The following is a 15,423-nucleotide window of genomic DNA, read 5'->3' as shown; positions in this document are numbered from 1 at the left end:
GAACTGCAAACTTCTAGCAGTTTATTTCCATGATCTTTTAAACTGTGAATCCCCTAAAGAACAACTCACCTTTGAAAAACCCTTGTCTAATCAAGATTCAGAACCCCCAACACTGGAAGAAGTCAAAGAAATAATCCATGGACTCAAAAATAACAAAGCCCCGGGAGAAGATGGTATAATTGCCGAAATGCTGAAGATAGGAGGTGATAGCGTAGCCCGGAAAATCCACTCGATTCTTGAGAACATCTGGATCACTGAAGAAATCCAGGAAGATTGGAAATATATGCTAATCCATCCACTACACAAATAAGGGGATAAAACGAACATCAACAATTATAGAGGAATTAGCTTGATACCAGTTGCTTACAAATTTTTTTCCAAAGCCTTGCTCACTAGACTTGAGAAACAAACAGACCATCTAATTAGTGAATACCAGACAGGTTTCCGAAAAGGAAGATCTTGTACAGAACAAATCCTTAATCTTAAAACTATCCTCCAAATGCGCAAAACCAGACTAATTACTTTTGTAGATTTCAGAAAAGCATATGACTCTATAGACCGTCAAACACTTTTCAATACTCTAGAAGAATTTCAAGTGGATAAAAAAACAAGAGAATTAATCAAACAAACATTAAATTCCTAGGCGAAATATCTGAGCCTTTTCCTGTTAACACCGGGGTCCGTCAATGGAATGGTTTATCGCCGTTACTATTTAACTTTGTACTTGAGAAAGTAATCAGGACCTGGGAAAAGGAAACTGAAGGAATAACCCTTGGAAGACTACGTAAAGACAGAATTTACGTGCAATGTCTGGCCTTTGCTGGTGACATAGCAATCCTTTCCAATAATAGGCATGAAGCAATTCATTCCATTGAAAAACTACATGAAATTGCCATCAAAGCGGGACTTCAAATTTCGTATGAGAAAACTCAGTACATGGAAGGAGCCTCACAATACTTAGATGGACAACTTATGATACTAAATTCGGCAAAATTATTCAAATGAACCAATTTAAATATTTGAGAGAAATTATCCAGCCCTCTGGTTTAAACCGCGAAGCAAATAAAGAAAGAATTTCCAAATCACAGAAAGCATACAGGATCACTTGGAACAACGATAATAACAAATCTATATCTCGGAATGCAAAACTTAGGCACTATGATACAGTGATCAAACCTGAGCGTTATATGCCTCAGAAACCTTAATCATTGGTGGCGGATCTTTAATCAAAGACATTGACAAACACGAAAGGAAGATGTTACGAAACATTTTTGGCCCAATTTGTATAGATGGAATATGGAGAAAAAAAATCATCCCAGGAGATATATTGTCATTCTGAAAAACTTTCTCACACTTTTCGGAAAAGACGATTGAAATTTTATGGACACATTATCAGAATGAACACTAACAGGCTAACTAAAAAAATTATCAACCTGGCCGTTTCATTAAAATCCAAGAACAGCTGGCTTGGTGAAATTGAAACAGATCTCCAGGAAATCAACATCTTAGAAGACATTGTACAGGACAGATATAAATTCAGAACCAAAATCGACAATCACCACTTTGAAGACAAACCCAATACCAGAGCTACTATAACTTGGACAGAAGAACGAAGGAAGAAGCTCAGCGGGAGGATGAAGAGATTTTGTGAGGAAAAGAAGGCCAACACATCAGCTAAGCAAGTTCAACCGTGCTCCTGAGTAGGGCATAACGATGTATATAATAATATTATTAATAATAATAATAATAATAATACCAATAATAATAATAATCATTGTCATCATCAGTGACATACACAACATTTCTTTAAAGAGTGGGGGGGGGTCAATTTTTAAGACTATCTATTCTCATGCAATTTACCAATACCTTAATTATGTTTCCTACAACTACTGCTAATATATATTACTAGGTCTGAAACATACCAATTATTATATTAATAATAATTTCGTGTGGCTATTTCTAGCTGAGTGCAGCCCTTGTAAGGCAGACCCTCCGATGAGCGCGGGCGGCATCTGCCATGTGTAGGTAACTGCGTGTTATTGTGGTGGAGGATAGTGTTATGTGTGGTGTGTGAGTTGCTGGGATGTCGGGGACAGCACAAACACTCAGCACCCGAGCCATTAGAATTAACCAATGAAGGTTAAAATCCCCAACTCGGCCGAGAATCGAACCCGGTACCCTATGAACCGAAGGCCAGTACGCTGAACATTCAGCCAACGAGTCGGACAATTATTATATTAAAATAAATTATACCGGGCGAGTTAGCCGTGCGTGTAGAGGCGCGCGGCTGTGAGCTTGCATCCGGGAGATAGTAGGTTCGAATCCCACTATCGGCAGCCCTGAAAATGGTTTTCCGTGGTTTCCCATTTTCACACCAGGCAAATGCTGGGGCTGTACCTTAATTAAGGCCACGGCCGCTTCCTTCCAACTCCTAGGCCTTTCCTATCCCATCGTCGCCATAAGACCTATCTGTGTCGGTGCGACGTAAAGCCCCTAGCAAAAAAAATGTTTTATTTCATGAAAGTATGAAACTCATCCAGGAAATGAGAACAACATGATGTTGAATTCACAATCTACGAATATTTCTTACATGTTGCTCCACTCCAGTTGGGTTCACTATCGTATATCTGTTTACATCAAGTTCCGGTACGTAATGAAATCAACATATTCTATATACTATGCACAACTACAGACATCTAACACTAAACACGGTGAACCACTATTGAACGTTCAAACGGTAGTTTTTCTTCCTTAGTCCATTCAACACATCTTCTGAATTTGGGGGGCAGTTCCTCGGGTGCTGCCAATCCATTGAACCATGTACTTCCAGCGGAATTACACAAATGTTGAAAAATCGTCCGTTCGTACATGTTGACACAGGTAGCAAGGTTAAAATTTCAAGCAACGTAAATATAGTCGGGATATGTCGCAATTACTCATAGCTAACGCATCTACGGCAGTTTTCGGTTGGTCTACCTTGTAATAACGTGTAATGTTTCTGTAGTATAATTTTAACTCGGTGACTTAAGTTTTCTTGGAAACCGCTTACATCACTGATAATGGATTCTGAGAGCAAACTGAAGGCTGAAGAACGGTAATGGTAGTTAAAATGCACTGAAAAGAAATCTTCTTATATTATAAGAAACGAGACTCTATTTGGAACATAAAGATGTCTGGGAATGGAATGAAAGTACAGATGCAAAAGTATATTGACGGCCTAGTTCTAATACCACGTATCTGACAATACTTGTTCCTATCCATTATTCTCGTTAAGACTGGTCACGCCTCCCAGCCACATATGGATATGGAGTCATCAGAACGAATTTCGTTGTTTGTTCGTTCTCCTATGCGTGTGTGTAAAGGAAAGTGAACCTTACCGTACCGTACTGTAGGAATGTGTACTTGCATCGCGTATGTACGCTGTCCTACAGTATAATGTACTTAACGTTCATTTTCCCTTACACTAACCAAAAGGAAAATGAGCACAACGAAAATTGTTCTGATGGGCTGCATGCCCATATCCTTAAGGTGAATAATGGAGAAGAAGAGCATTATCAGATACGTGCTATTAGAACGAGGCCGTCGATACTTTTGTCGTGGTGAATAAGTTCATAGGCGCCTAATTTCTCTGCCTTGCTACGGTGCAGGAGATTTAAATTGAGGACCTGAACCTTCACAAAACTTCGGAAGCACAAGTGAATATTTAAGAAAGTTCTTCAATGACATTTTTACGCATGGTTTTTATTTTATTGGTGGATATCTCCAGTGATATTTACTGCTTTCTTTCAATGTTGGTATATTTTGGGAGGGTTATAACAATAGGATCATAAAATCCCACTACCGAGACCACTGAGACGTACTTTCCAAACAACGAGTTGCGCAAATTTGAATAAGAGTTTTACGACGTGAAATTGTAGTCTGCATGTCCCATACCAACCAATATGAAAACATACTGTCTCTTAGGTATATTATGAAAGTCGTACAGATTTGATATTGTACCCATGCAGTTTCTGTTGGCAGCAACATCTCAGGCACTGGATACAGGCTGTGGGCAGAGCGGTGAACATATAACGTTGATGGAATTGATTTCTTCGTATCGTCGCTTAAGAAACAATACCGTGTACCTGACAATTCCCTTACAGTCCATTATTTACCTTAAGTGTGGTCACGCCTCCCAGCCTCATGTAGATATTCAATCCATCAGCACAATTTTCGTTGTGATAATTTTCATATGCGTATGAGCAAAGAAAAATGAGCCGTACTGTACCGTGCTGTAGGAGTGTATGTTTACACGATGTATTTGAGCACTCCTACAGTTTTATGCATTTAAGATTCATTTCCCTTCATTTACTGGCATAAGGAAATTACATACATACATACATACATACATACATTATCATTATAGACTGTTATGCCTTTCAGCGTTCAGTCTGCAAGCCTCTGAGAATTTACTAAACGTCGCCACAATCCTCGATTTGCAACTAGTGCTGTGGCCTCATTTAGTTCTATACCTCTTATCTTTAAATCGTTAGAAACAGAGTCAAACCATCGTCGTCTTGGTCTCCCTCTACTTCTCTTACCCTCCATAACAGAGTCCATTATTCTCCTAGGTAACCTATCCTGCTCCATTCGCCTCACATGACCCCACCACCGAAGCCGGTTTATGCGTACAGCTTCATCCATAGAGTTCATTCCTAAATTAGCCTTTATCTCCTCATTCTGAGATCCCTCCTGCCATTGTTCCCACCTGTTTGTACCAGCAATCATTCTTGCTACTTTCATGTCTGTTACTTCTAACTTATGAATAAGATATCCTGAGTCCACCCAGCTTTCGCTCCCGTAAAGCAAAAGCAAAGATAGTTTCGTCTGGGAGCTGACTTCCTTCTTACAGAATACTGCTGATCATAACTGCGAGCTCAATGCATTAGCTTGACTACAACTTGATTCAACCCCTCTTAATATATTACCAACCTGGGAAAACACACAACCTAAATACTTGACATTATCGACCTGTTCTAGCTTTGTATCACCAATCTGGCATTCAATTCTGTTGAATCTCTTACCTACTGACATCAATTTAGTCTTCGAGAGGCTAATTTTCATACCATACTCATTGCACCTATTTTCAAGTTCCAAGATGTCAGACTGCAGGCTTTCGGCACAGTCTGCCATTAAGACCAAGTCTTCAGCATAGGCCAAACTGCTTACTACATTTCCACCTAACTGAATCCCTCCCTGCCATTTTATACCTTTCAGCATATGATCCATGTAAACTACAAACAGCAAAGGTGAAAGATTACAACCTTGTGTAACTCCTGTAAGTACCCTGAACCAAGAACTCATTCTACAATCAGTTCTCACTGAAGCCCAATTGTCAACATAAATGCCTTTGATTGATTTTAATAATCTACCTTTAATTCCATAGTCCCCGAGTATAGCGAACATCTTTTCCCTCCGTACCCTGTCATAATCTTTCTCTAGATCTACGAAACATTCCTCTCGTAGCATTTTTCAAATACCTGGCGCATACTGAAAATCTGATCCTGACAGCCTCTCTGTGGTCTGAAACCACACTGGTTTTCATCCAACTTCCTCTCAACGACTGATCGCACCCTCCTTTCCAAGATGCCAGTGAATACTTTGCCTGGTATACTAATCAATGAGATACCTCGATAGTTATTGCAATCCTTCCTGTTCCCTTGCTTATAGGTAGGTGCAATTACTGCTTTTGTCCAATCTGAAGGTACCTTACCAACACTCCACGCTAATTTTACTACTCTATGAAGCCATTTCATCCCTGCCTTCCTACTATACTTCACCATTTCAGGTCTAATTTCATCTATTCCTGCTGCCTTATGACAAGGGAGTTTATTTACTATCCTTTCCACTTCCTAAAGCATAATTTCACCAACATAATTTTCCTCCTCCTCATGAGCTTGGCTGTTTGCAACACCACAAGGATGATTTCCTTTTACATTGAGAAGGTGTTCAAAATATTCCCTCCACCTCTCCAGTGATTCCCTGGGATCTATTATGAGTACACCTGAATTACTGAAAACACTGTTCATTTCCTTTCTCCCTCCCTTCCTAAGATTCTTTATTACTGTCCAGAAAGGTTTCCCTGCTGCTTGACCTAGCCTTTCCAGGTTATTACCAAAATCTTCCCATGACTTCTTTTTGGATTCAACAACTATTTGTTTCGCTCTGTTTCTTTCATCTACGTACCAATCCCTGTCTGCCTCGGCCCTAGTTTGGAGCCATTTCTGATAAGCCTTCGTTTTACGTTTACGGGCTGCTCTCACTTCATCATTCCACCAAGATGTTCGCCTTTTCCCATCTTTACACACAGTTGTTCCTAGGCATTCCCTTGCTGTTTCTACTACAGCATCCCTGTATGCCACCCATTCACTTTCTATATCCTGAACCTGCTTACTGTCTACTGTTCGAAACTTCTCACTAATCATATCCATGTACTTCTGTCTAATTTCCTCGTCCTGGAGATTTTCTACCCTTATTCGTTTGCAGACAGATTTCACTTTCTCTACCCTAGGCCTAGAGATACTTAGTTCACTACAGATCAGATAGTGGTCTGTATCATCGAAAAATCCCCGAAAAACTCGTATATTCCTAAAAGATTTCCTGAGTTCAAAGTCTGTTAAGATATAGTCTATTATGGATCTGGTACCCCTAGCCTCCCATGTGTAGCGGTGAATAGCCTTATGCTTGAAGAATGTATTCGTAACAGCTAAACCCATACTATCACAGAAGTCCAACAAACGCTTCCCATTCATATTAGCTTCCATATCTTCCCCACATTTACCAATCACCCTTTCGTATCCTTCAGTTCTATTCCCAACTCTCGCATTGAAATCGCCCATTAGCACTATTCTATCCTTGCTGTTGACCCTGACCACGATGTCACTCAATGCTTCATAAAACTTGTCAACTTCATCCTCATCTGCGCCCTCACATGATGAATACACGGACACAATTCTTGTCCTAATTCCTCCCACTGACAAATCTACCCACATCATTCGCTCAGTTACGTGCCTAACAGAAACTATGTTGCGTGCAATGGTATTCCTGATAAAGAGCCCTACCCCAGACTCTGCCCTTCCCTTTCCAACACCCATCAAGTGCACTTTATAATCTCCTATCTCTTTCTCATTATCTCCCCTTACCCGAATGTCACTTACTCCTAGCACATCCAGATGCATCCTCTTTGCTGACTCAGCCGGTTCTACCTTCTTTCTTCCATAATCCCCATTAATATTGATGGCTCCCTATCGAATTCCATTTCGTTCGCCAAGTTGTTTTCAAGGAGTCCCTCGCCTGTCAAATGGGAGTGGGAATCCATTACTCCCATATGTCCGAGGCTTGCTTAAAGTGTTCTGAGCTCGGTAAATTCTTGAAGCAGGATGCTGCTCTACTTGCACATAGTCCAAGTGAGGATCTCTCCTCTAACGGGTTATGGACCACCGGTGAATTGTATAGTCCTAGCCGCCTGAGCACAAGGAGGGCCACGACTCAGAATATGTCCGAGATGCCCACTCCCATTCCATAGCAACTAGTATCCCGACTCTCAGGCCCACTTAGTAGGCCACTCAGCCGTTGCCCATGGTTCACGAACTAGGACGTGACTACAGTAACCCACAAACGTGAACCAGGAAATTAACTCTTCGAAAATTGTTCCGATGGACTGCACATCCATATACGGCTGGGAGGCGTGACCAGTTTTAAGGAAAAGTTGGATACGAAGAGCACGAATTTTAATTAAATCAATATTTAATTAAAGTAATTTGTCCAATGTAGACGTTTTGCACTTCTTTTTCCGTTCATATCGTGCACTAATTTAAATTGTAAAAACTTTCCTCTCACAATGAATTGTTCCCATAATGAAAACTCAGTGAAAATTGGAGACTGGAGACATTAAGTTCTTTAGCGAGTTTCGAATAATCAGGTCAGTGAACAATCCTATAATTTCGTTCTCTGTCCTAGGACGTATATAATAGTACTGGTTAACTGTAAGAAAGGTAATACATCCCTAACCTTGCAGAAATAAATAAAATATATTATTATTATTACATTACATTTCCAGCACTATATTAGAATATATTTCTAAATTCCGGATCGGACTTACTTCGAAAGCGAAGAAGTGCTTCGAAATTTCCACCAACTTCGGGTTCATGATCGACTTTTATTCGTTCCGAATCCCTATGGCCTCGATGTCTGAGACATCGTTTACCGCAGTATAATACAGATTAAATTATCGGTACAATTTTATTTTCTGCTCTCTAGTTTCTTTTTTGTGGGTGCTGCCTTTAGCAGCATACCTGCAGGCTTCCTCTTACCACACGGGATATCTGTGAGAGTTCTGGAAACCCCCAAACTTTGTGATATTATAATTTTCCGTATTCTGAAAATCGATCGACAGCATCCTTTCAGTTTTCAAACTTTACTGCATGCAATTGGATTAAGGGTTATGTACCAGATACTGCCCCATCACTGGGAGCAATGAGATCAAACTATTGTCGCTGGGCTAGCAATACCGCGTATGACAGTACTCTTCCTATCCATTATGTTGCTTAAGACTAGTTACGCCTCCCAGCCACATAAGAGTATGCAGTAAAGTAAAATGGACCTGATCATCCTGTATTGTAGGGAGGTTCTTTGCTCGGCGAATTTACGCACTCCTACAGTATACAATGAATTTAAGGTTTTATGTATTTAAGAGAGGCGTGACCGGTCTTAAAAAGCAATGGATAGGACACATATTGTCAGATGCGTGCTTTTGCTCGCGCAGCGACAATATGACCAGAAACTACCCCTCCTTAATTCGGAATATGTATTCCATTGTCCAGCGATAAAGTCATTTAAACGGAAATCGGTGCCTATATTCGTTTGCCCTTCGATAAAAGAATCCTGGAGTTGCTTCCCAAACATTGTTCGAGATATCCCATTTTATCACTGGATAATTGAGAAGAGTCTTTTCCTATGAAAAGTGCAATATCAATAGCGTGTGGTTCACTAGAACTCCGAGGTGCAGCCGCATATAGTGCAAGATAAATACACTCGCCACGTTCAGATGATTCACATTATATTTCAACTTTATCGAGTATACCAGGTGAGTCATTAGCGCCTGACGTTTAATACCGTTAGGCATCCCACCGAATGTCACTAGTGTCGTTATGGTCTATTCTCCTTTGCCGTGCACCAAGCAACAATCGCTTTTAAACACTCACTGCGCCATTACCCTTGCAGAAACATGTACCGCGCGAGTTGGCCGTGTGGTTAGGAGCACGCAGCTGTGAGTTTGCATCCGGGAGATAGTGGGTTCGAATCCTACTGTCGGCAGCGCTGGAGATGGTTTTCCGTGGTTTCCCATTTTAACACCAGGCAAATGCTGAGGCTATACATTAATTAATGCCACCGACGCTTCCTTCCAACTCCTAGCTACTCCTAGCTCTTTCCTATCCCATCGTCGCCATAAAACCTATCTGTGTCGGTGCGACGAAAAGCCACTAGCAAAAAAAAAAAAAAAAAAAAAAAAAAACTTACCGTATGCGACAGGCATTTACACAATGCATCAAACTGTCATACGGATATGTGAAAAGTTCGTGCCAATTATGAACTAAAAGCGATACCATACTGATAGAAAACGTGTGTCCTTATGTGAAGCGGAAGTAGTAGTCCATCTAGTACGCTTTCTGGAAACCTACCCGCTGGAGTCGCCGTGGTTTCAAAGGTTAAGTGCGGTGCTGTTAATACAGCTGCGTTCGGTACGTGGGTTCGTATCCCACTTGAGCTTGTAAGTTTGTTTCGCATTTTGTACTTCGAGAATCATCCACAGAGCTAATGTATCCGAATGCCCTCAAGTCGTGGGTTAATTAATTAATTATCTGCCTCTGTGCTGAAGTGGTTAGTCTGATTAGCTGCCACCCCCGGAGGCCGGGGGTCGATTCCCGGCTCTGCCACGAAATTTGAAATATGGTACAAAGGCTGGAACGGGGTCCACTCGGCCTCGGGATGTCAAATGAGTAGAGGTGGGTTCGATTCCCAACTCAGCAATCCTGGAAGTGGTTTTCCATGGTTTCCCACTTCTCCTTCATGCAAATGCCTCGATGGTACTACCTAACTTAAGGCCACGGCCGCTTTCTACCCTCTTCCTTGTCTATCCCTTCTAATCTCTCCATACCCCCGCAAGGCCTCTGTTCAGCATAGCAGGTGGGGCCACCTGGGCGAAGTACTGGTCATCCTCCCCAGTTGTATCCCCAGACCCAATGTCTCACGCTCCAGGACACTGCCCTTGATGTTGTAGAGGTGGGATCCCTCGCTGAGTCCGAGGGATTAAGGAATTATTTATTTACTTATTTATTTATTTATTTATTTATTTATTTATTTATTTATTTATTTATTTATTTATTTATTTATTTATTTATTTATTTATTTATTTATTTATTTTGACACTGTTCTAGGCCATTAGGACTGCTTATGTGGATGTTTTATAAGCAGGGCTGGACGAGGATACAATTGTTGGGGGTCTGAGTCCTCTTGACTTAGCAACAGCCTGTTAGCGCAGTTAGTGTTCGAATATATGGCCTTCGTTTCAGCACGCCGTTGAACTGCCATTCAGACTCTTTGTAGCATTGCAGGCGTTATGGATTCACTGGCATCCGTAATAAGGTTTCGAAGGCTATCAGGATTTTCCGGCAGCTGAGCGTACACTAGAGCCTTCAAATAGCCCCATAGGAAGAAGTCCAGTGGCGTCAAATCGGTCGATCTAGCAGTCCAGCTGACTGGTCCTCATTTTCCTTTCCAGCGAACGGGATTTGTAACATTCAGGTAGTTGTGAATATCTGCTGATATGTGAGGGGAGCTCCATCGTGTTGATACAACATGGTTACACGCTCACCCAGGGCACATACTCTAGCAGCAATTGTAGTTGATCTTGAAGAAACTGTAGGTACCAGGCTCCTGTCAAATAATCCTCAAAGATGGTCCAATTAGGTATAATGATTCGTGTGGCTATTTCTAGCCGAGTGCAACCCTAGTAAGGCAGACCCTCCGATGAGGGTGGGTGGCATCTGCCATATGCAGGTAACTGCGTGTTATTGTGGTGTGTGAGTTGCAGGTATGTTGGGGACAGCACGAACACCCAGCCCCCGGGCCACTGGAATTAACCAATGAAGGCTAAAATCCCCGACCCGGCCAGGAATCGAACGAGGGACCCTCTGAACTGAAGGCCAGTACGCTGACCATTCAGCCAACGAGTCGTACGTCCAATTAGGTGATCACCCAGTATACTACATCAGACATTTACTCCCCATCGTGCCTGAAATGCTGTCTGCCTTACCGAATGGGGATTTTCAACACTCCAATAGTGCATATTATGACGATTCACATAATCCAGGACCTGCCCTTAGGCGGTATAGGTGGGATCCTTCGCTGAGCCCGAGGGAAGAACCAACCCTGGAGGGTAATCAGATTAGGAAATTAATTAATGTATTTATTTATTTATTTATTTATTTATTTATTTATTTATTTATTATTATGAAATCGTGCCTCTCCTGAAATTAAAATGTGAGATACAAACGCTGGATCATTTGGCACTTGCGTCAGTATCCACTCACAGAAATAAACACGAGTTTCGAAATCTTGTCCGTCGAGTTCTTGATGTAGTTGCAGGTGATTTGGACGAAAAAACTGGAATGCAATATCCTTACAACAGACGACTGGCTGATGTCGACCTGTTGTGTTATTGTCCGGGTACTCGTGTGAGGAATCTACCGGAAAATGCCCAAAACCATCTCAGCGGTTTCACCGGACGTAACTGGTTACCCTCTAACAGGACCTGTGCGGGAAAATGACGAAGTTATAATCAACCATTGCTCAAACATTATTGTCTGTGTGGAAATCTTTCCTGGTACAGTTGCTGTGCTTCCTGTGCGTTCTGTCTTGCTTCACCGTAGATGAGGTCCGACTGTTTGGCTGAAGGGTCAGCGTACTGGCCTTCGGTTCAGAGGGTCCCGAGTTCGATTCCCGGCCGGGTCGGGGATTTTAACCTTCATAGGTTAATTCCAATGGCCCGGGGGCTGGGTGTTTGTGCTGTCCCCAACATCCCCGCAACTCACACACCACTAGAAATAGAAATAGACACACGAAATTAATTAACGGTAGACGAGGGGCATGTCAACATAGTCGTCTGTCGAACACACAGCGAAGAAATGACCAGGACGGCTAGGCTAGAACAAGTGTCAGGCCGCTACACACTCAACATGCATGCTATTGGTCGAATGTGGCACGATTGGCCTATTATTTGATCCTCAAATTTTAAAATGTGAATAAAATTAGTTATCGGTCGTGGGATTCGAACCCACCTGCCAACACAACGTGAGTCAAAACGTCTTTGCTTAGTCCACTACACCAACAAGACAGGTCGCCCCCGTTTATCAGAAAGCGTACTTAGTGTAAAACTACGTCCCGCTTCACAAACTCTCACACATTTTCTATCAGTATGCCGTCGCTTTTAGAGATAATATTATAACCAATCGAAAGTTTATAATTGGCACGTACATTTTACATAACCGTATGACAGTTTGATGTATTGTGTAAATACCTATCGCATACATGTTTTTGCAAAAGTCGTGCAGTCATGACGCAGTAAGTGCTTTAAAGGTGACTGTAGCTTGGTCTACAGAAAAGGAAAATCGACCATCACCCCACTGACGTTCGTATGGGATGTCTAAAAGCAGAAACGTCAGGCGCAGCGGACTCACCTGGTGGATTCAGTACCAGTACCTTCCGACAGGAAATGCGATACTAGTACTTGGAAGACGGAGCTTGATAGCTGCAGTCGCTTAAGTGCAGCCATATCCAGAATTCGAGAGATACTAGGTTCGAACCCCACTGTCGGCAGCCCTGAAAATGGTTTTCCGTGGTTTCCCAATATCACACCAGGCAAATCCTGGGGCTGTACCTTAATGAAGGCCGCTTCCTTCCCACTCCTAGCCCATTCCTGCCCATCGTCGCCATAAGACCTACCTGTGTCGGTGCGACGTAAAGCAACTAGCAAAAAAATATACTTGGAAGAACGTGTATACCATTGTTGCCCCACTGTGACCATGTATAGAGTCTCCCATATAAACTCAGACCGAACGCACGGTGTTTGAACTCTGCGCTACGGCATCTGCCTCAGTCGCGCGCGGCCGCCCTGCTTTAAGCGTATATAAAATCTTATATGAAATCTTACCTTAAAAAATATGCTGGAAATGTCGTCCTTCCTGGGTTATACAGGCCATGTACCCAGTAACCACATTCTGGATGACGCGAGTGAGTTCTCCAAATGTAATATTTCTGATTTAATTTGTAATATCTTCTTTCAGTTCCTCCAATCTGTGAGGATTTGTTCGGTATAGTTTTTCTTTCAGTTTACCCCTCAAGTAAAAAATCACACACTGTTAGATCTGGAGAACAAGTGGAAAATAGACCAGTACTGATCACTCGGTCTTCAGACACTTCCGAGATTGTAAGAATGGAATCCTCTGCTGTATGGGCAGGACCTGAATCTTGTTGAAACCACCCACGCGATTTTTCTTCTTCCGTTAACTGATGGAGGAACGGTGTCAAAATGTCATCTTGGTACCTCTCTGCATTTACTGTTGTCTCGTAAAAACAGGCCCAATTAATCGCCTTGCGCCAACAGCACACCAAACTCTAATCTTTGTGTCATAATGACGGACTCCGTAAACACCATTCGGATTGATTTTCTACACACCAATAGCGTGAGTTTGGACAGTTCACACAACTATTAAGACGAAACGAGAACTTTTACATACGAAAATGCGGTGTTGCAATGATGAGTGTCTCATCATGTTAACAGCTGAGATTCAGACTGGCGACTCATGCTTACAAGGTCGAACACGTGCAGGCCGCTTGCAAGGTAAAGAACTGTTCACGCGCCTCCCATACTGCAGCTGCCGTAGCGCATAATATAAACACCGCGCATTAGGTCTGGGTTTGTATGAGAGGCCCTGTACTTGCCAGTTGCATAAAATTTCCGCAATTTTCGCGAGAGTCAATACGCGACTCCTTGCAAAAGAAATGCGTAATAGAATTTCTGATATATTATACAAATCGATCGATGTTGAACGACAGAATTAAGATTATTATTATTATTATTATTATTATTATTATTATTATTATTATTATTATTATTATTATTCAAGGTGGTGAGCCAGTACCCTACGAGACATACCATAACAAACTTTATTTCAAGAAAAAGAGTAGGTAGTCTCCTTTCTCTAAGCCTGGCTGTGGAGAAGGAGCGGGATGTGGTAAGTGGGCTTTTGCTAATAACAATGATTTATTGCAACCATTGTCCATTATTAATAACACAGAAATACAACGAATTTGATATAGCCTACGGCTTTATCTCTTTACAAAATTTTGCCAGAGATTCTCTTCTCTTTTCACAACTTAAACGCATGGTATCTATTGCAAGACAGTCTGGCTCCATGGCTAAATGGTTAGCGTGCTGGCCTTTGGTCACAGGAGTCCCGGGTTTGATTCTCGGCAGAGTCGGGAATTGTAACCATCATTGGTTAATTTCGCTGTCACGGGGGCTTGGGTATCAGTCGTCTTCATCATCACTTCATCCTCATCAGGAAGCGCAGGTCGCCTGCGGGTATCAAATCAAAAGACCTGCATCTGGCGAGCCGAACTTGTCCTTGGGCACTCCCGGCACTAAAAGCCATACGCCATTTCATTTCATTTTTTAATGCAAGACCCACCACAGAGCTTGCATGTAGTCTAGCTCAAGGCTGTGGAGCGCTTTCAGTCTGCATATCCTGTGATGAAATCCCTGTACCGCTAGCCGGGTCACGAAATGGCACAACTCACAGTTAGGCTTCTTCCTTTCTTCTGAATTCATGGCATCAGTACTGTAGAAGTCTAGTCAAATCACCGTTTCCTTCTGTCGCAGTTCGCTTAGCATTTTGTAGTAGCTTGATGTAGAAGGCAGAGGCAGCTTCTAGGAGAAGCTAGGAGATTACGTGTAGTTTTCCTCCAAGAGTCCGTGATAGCTCTATACCGTACGTGAAGACATGTCCTTAGAAAGGCCAAGGTATGCTGCGTTCACTTTCTCGAGTTTCCTCAGGCTGTTGTCATCAAGATATTTTCATACGTGTTCTAGGCCGGATGTTACCATCGGTAGGACTTTTATATGAAAGAGTTTTATTACTGATTCCATAGACGTGTTACTCATATCTCTGATGTCATTTATCGCTTTGACAGCTTGAGTGGTCCAGTCTCTGAAGTGTCAGATGAAGGAGTTTCGCTTGGATTGCAACGTTACGCCTAAATACTGAAAACAACTGACCTTACGTAGTCAGTGTTCTTTTGTTGAACGCAATCTTGTCCCTTGCT

The sequence above is a fragment of the Anabrus simplex genome, chromosome 2 (genome assembly GCF_040414725.1).
Source record: "Anabrus simplex isolate iqAnaSimp1 chromosome 2, ASM4041472v1, whole genome shotgun sequence".
NCBI lineage: Eukaryota > Metazoa > Arthropoda > Insecta > Orthoptera > Tettigoniidae > Anabrus > Anabrus simplex.
This window is presented reverse-complemented; position numbering follows the sequence as displayed.